The 5322-nt window shown below is 39.2% G+C and overlaps 1 pseudogene; it reads right to left on the bottom strand.

Moving 5' to 3' along the window:
• Positions 1-3941: 3941 nt before the first annotated feature.
• Positions 3942-4828, bottom strand: LOC145038676 (universal stress protein PHOS32 pseudogene; annotated as a pseudogene).
• Positions 4829-5322: the final 494 nt, after the last annotated feature.

Here is a 5322-nt window from a genome sequence, read left to right as displayed (position 1 = left end):
AAAGTGTTGAACAATAAGTTTTGTAAGCATGATATCTAGAACAGAGGACTATACGATCCCTTATCTGAAGGACAAGTTACTGATCAGAGTTAACAGCAACGTGTAAGAGCTACGATTGCTAATCGGATCCTAAAGTCATATGTGAGATATAGTTACTAGACTTATCCAAGTGGGAGACTGTTACATTAGTGTCTAAGCTCGTAACTATATTTGGTATGTACTTGACCCGGTTGTGCATGGTCCTTTTGGGTTGCCTTCACCAAAGCAACTTGACAAGGTTATTTAAGAGAGATAGAAGATAGTATGATTTATTAATATATTATAAGAATAATATATTAAAGGAGAAATCATATTATTTAATTAATATTGGTCATAAATTAATTATGAATTAATTTGGTGACTAAAAGAGATTAATTGAATAAAGGGGCATAAACTATCAAATGTGTGATAGTTGAGTTTTGGGCTGGGAAACCTAATGGACTAAGGGGGAACAAAATTATGATGGGGATCGATCATATTTTTGTCCAAGTCCCTATTCCAGAAGGTTCCATGGGCTGCTTGGTGACTAAGTTGTCCATTAGGGTTTAGACTGAAACCCTAGCAGCCTACAATATAAATAGAGACCCTTGGTTGCAAATTTCGGTACCTTGACTCCAAGTGAAACCCTAGGGCCAATTTTTAGTATTCTTACTCCTCTCTCATAATAGCCTTCTTGCTTGTGTGGTGTTTGTGAACCATTAGAGGAGTTGCAATTGTGACTCTAAGCTCAAGATCAAGAAGAATCAAAGGATTTCAAGCCAATTGAAAGAGTTAATCACTTAGATTTGTTCTTATAGTGTTAAAATCGAATTATGCATGCTAGATCTAGGGTTACAAGTCTTGGATTAATTACATGTACAATAGAGAAGCCTAGATCCAAGCTTTAGGGTTTTGCATGAGCACATAGGATGTTCTTTTGCTTTAAAACCATCAATTGGATCTTAAAAAATTTACTCTTCCAATCAAACCTTTGATCTTTCTAATATCCTTCATGTTCCTAAAGTTATGAAAAATCTTTTATCTGTCCAAAAAATTTGTAATGACAACAATGTCTTCTTTGAATTTCACTCTTATTTCTTCGTTGTGAAGGACGAACTTACTCGCACCACTCTTCTCACGGGACCAAGTAATAATGGTCTCTACTCTCTATGTCTAACCAATTTGAAGCCAATACCAAAGATCGCTCTCACAACAATTAAAGCTTCTTCAAGTGTCTGGCATCACCGCCATGGTCACCCACATGAACGATTTTTTAATACTATTGTTTCTAGTTTTTTGCTTCCTATTTCCACAAAACAATGTTTAGATTTATGTTCTTCTTGTCAACTAGGGAAATCTTCCAAACTTTCATTACCTAGTTCATCTTTTCGATGTAATAACATTTTAGACTTAATTTATTTTGATGTTTGGGGTCCTGCACCAACTTTATCTTTTGTTGGTTGTTGTTTCTTTATGCGTTGTGTTGATCATCACTCTAGTTACATGTGGTTTTACCCGTTACCACATAAATCTGATGTTTTTCAAACCTTCATCAATTTTGTTAAAATGGTTGAATGACAATTTAATTCTAAAGTCAAAAGTGTTCAAACTGATTGGGGAGGGGAATTTCGCAATCTCTCTTCGTATTTCTCATCCCTTGGAATCATTCATCGTCGGTCACGCCCTCATACTAGCGAGCAAAATGGTTTTGTTGAGAGATGTCATCGTCATGTGGTTGAAACCGGTCTCACGCTTCTTGCACATGCCAACCTTCCCCAATGTTTTTGGAAATTTGCATTTGAGACAACAGTATACCTTATAAATCACCTACCATCTCGAACCTCATCAAACAGATCACCTTATCAACATATATTCCATCGAAAGCCAAACTACACTTTTCTTCGCGTTTTTGGTTGTGAGTGTTTTCCTCACCTACACCCCTATAATAGACATAAAATGGATTTCCGCTCTACTCCTTGTACTTTTCTTGGTTATAGTCCATTTCACCATGGTTATCGTTGTCTTGACACCTCCATGGATCGAATCTACATTAGTCGCCATGTTCGATTCAATGAGAATGTCTTTCCGTTCAAAACACCAAATCTTACTACCCCTACACCTACCCCTACCTATGTTTCGTCTTTTCCATGCTATATACCTAATACACCTGATCCGATTTCTACCACTACTATTGATGCCATGCTACCAACCACACCCCTACCTCTCCTACCACCACTACTCCTGCAACATCTCCGCCACACACCCCAGACGCTAGCTTTACCAAGCCGCCTTCACCTCCAGTTGCCACGTCACCTCCTACTCCATGCCCTCTCCCCCTAACCTACGCCCTAACCCCCAAACTGACCACCCCTAACAACCCCTCGGCCTATCATGCTACTGCTTCTATTACTGAACCCACATCTTTTTTGGTTGCTAGCAAGTCTCCAGAGTGGTTCAATGCCATGGCAGAGGAATACACTACTCTCACCACTAACGACACTTGGACTTTTGTCCCTCCAATTCCTCATTCAAACATCATAGATTGCAAATGGGTTTATAAACTTAAGCGAGATCCAGAGAGCAATATTTCTCGCTATAAAGCTCGGCTTGTAGCCAAAGGTCTCAAACAACAGGTAGGTATTGATTACCATGAAACCTTCAGTCCTGTAATTAAAGCTACCACAATCTGGGTTGTCCTTTCTCTTGTTGTGACTAACAAATGGTCTCTTCGGTAATTAGATGTTCAGAACACCTTTTTGCATGGTGATTTACAAGTAACTGTCTACATTCGGTGGCCACAAGGATTTGTTGATCCTTCTAAACCAGGTCATGTGTGTCTCCTTCAAAAATCTTTATATGGCCTCAAGCAAGCTCCACGGGCTTGGTTTCAACGTTTGTCCGCTGTGTTGCATCGTTTTGGTTTTTTGGGTTCTCGCATCCTTATTTATTTTGAGGATAGATCAAACTCTAATCTATATTCTTGTATACGTTGATGATATTATTATTACAGGTAATGATGATGCAATGATTGCTCACATCATTCATAAGTTGGGCTCCACTTTTGCCATTAAGGACCTTGGTCACTTACATTTCTTCTTGGGTATTGAAGTTGTTTCTCATGATTCTGATCTCATTCTATCACAAAGGAATTACATTTTGGACATCCTTCATCGTTCGGGTCTCAAGGATTGAAAACCGGTAAGCTCTCCAATGACCACCTCTCAGGCCTTATCTATTGATGACAATCTTCTTCTGTCGGATCCGACTATCTACAGACAATTGGTTGGAGCTCTTTAGTACACTAGTATTTCTCACCCTGATATTGCTTACGCTGTCAATAAAGTGTGTCAATTCATGCATGCACCTACCGAAAACCATTGGTCTACTGTCAAACACATATTGCGTTATTTACAGGGCACAACTAATTTTAGACTTCTTATTCGACACAATTTGGGATCCGATTTACAAGCTTTTACGAATGTTCATTGGCATCATTATGCCCCTAATTCCCTTCGTGCCTTCTCGGATTCGGATTGGGTTGGTTGTCCTGATGATCGGTGTTCCACGGGAGGATTTGCTATATATTTGGATTCGAACTTGATCTCATGGACCGCACGAAAATGTTTCTGTTCTGTCGTTCCCCGCCCTTAGCATGCGGGGGAATGTTAGACTAAGTTAGGTTAGTTTAATACATTGTTTTATATAGACGGTGTTGTGACCAAGGCAATGCAAGTCCCGAGTCGGGCTCCGGTTACAACTCTAGTTACAAATATGTAATATACAACATACACAATTTTTAGCTCAAGTATTATTTCTCTTTTGACACCACATAAACCACATAAACCTGCGAATGACATAACAGATAAAAACATAAAACACCATTTAAATCTTCGTTTCAATCCAACATATTATTTCCTTATAATTTGGCCTCTTGATAATAAAACTTGTCGTTCTTTCCAAACAAAATACATTCCAAAATATATTCTTTTTCCTCAATCATCAATTGAAGCAAGGAGTAATAATGTAATACAGATAAATCCCCTTCACTATTGTCAATTTATGGAAATCCATACCTCAACTTAATTAGCTTCGTGCACTCAACCTACTATAAAATATTACCCTTACTTATTATGTTCTTTCGCATCATGAAACATTGCATCTTTCTGAGCCGCACCACCACCACCACCACCCCCACCACGACCACCACCATCCTTCTCATCAGAATACCTGACAACCACCACGGGGCAAACACAATGGCGTACACAGTAATCACTAACACTTCCAAGCCCTCCATTTTCAGTCTGTTTTACAGCACCAAAACCTCTACTCCCCATGATCATGGCGCACAACCCCAACCTCTCTACCTCCAAACAAAGCCTCTCTTTTAAATCATGGTCCTTCACAATATGAATCTTGAAGGGAACATTAGCGTCCACCAATGGCTGCGACAGGTTGGTAGTTTTTGTGTTGGTGAATTTATCGAAATCTTCTTCAAGCTTCTTCTGTGATTCTTCAGAGTGAGATTCAGGGTCGGTTGCTTGGCCCCAGTCAGCCCCGTACAGGACGGAGGTGGATCGTACATGGAGGAGGATGACAGCATCCCCTCGCCGGAGATAGTTCTGGACAGCCCATTGAACGGCAAAAGCACTTTCATCGCTTAAATCAACAGCAATTCCAATGCGGCGATGGGCACTGGAGGTGGGGGTTCCTACTGGTGGTGGGTAGCGTGGGGAAGATGGTGGATCTGCATGAATGGTGGAGACTGTAGGGATCGGACCTTTCATTGTTTTTTAATCGGAATGTATGGGTGATTTTGTTTTTTTTTTTCTATGTAGTTTTGGGTGATTTACAGATAAGAGAAAAAAGCAAAATTTTGAGGAGAGAATGAAGCGATTTTTGTGTAGAAGGTGTCAATAACACCGAGGATGAAGGGCAAGCAATATTAAATGAACCCATGCATTAGGGTCGTTGAGCTTCGGATATATAACGTAGCAGATGATTATAAATTAAATAAATTTGTTATTAACGTCATTTAAATAAATCATCTTTTCATGGCAAATTAAAATACAAGCTAGTTTTATTGTCCATGTTCAATAAACTTTATTTAATTCGTCTTAGGCGAAATAGTTTTATTTAAGCCACTCCTTCCAATTTTCTATATTTCGACCGAAAAACTTGATGATGTGGCTTCCAGCTTCCAGCTGGTGACGTCAAATTCTATGCATCAACAATTTTTATAAACAAGTGACCCGGCTTATATTTAGGCTCACCACGCAAACACATTAAATTGGTATATTCAATACT

This window comes from Lactuca saligna, chromosome 4 (assembly GCF_052625555.1).
Source record: "Lactuca saligna cultivar CGN05327 chromosome 4, ASM5262555v1, whole genome shotgun sequence".
Classification (NCBI taxonomy): domain Eukaryota; kingdom Viridiplantae; phylum Streptophyta; class Magnoliopsida; order Asterales; family Asteraceae; genus Lactuca; species Lactuca saligna.
The sequence above is the reverse complement of the archived record's forward strand: the minus strand, read 5'-3'. Positions and strand labels throughout refer to the sequence as shown.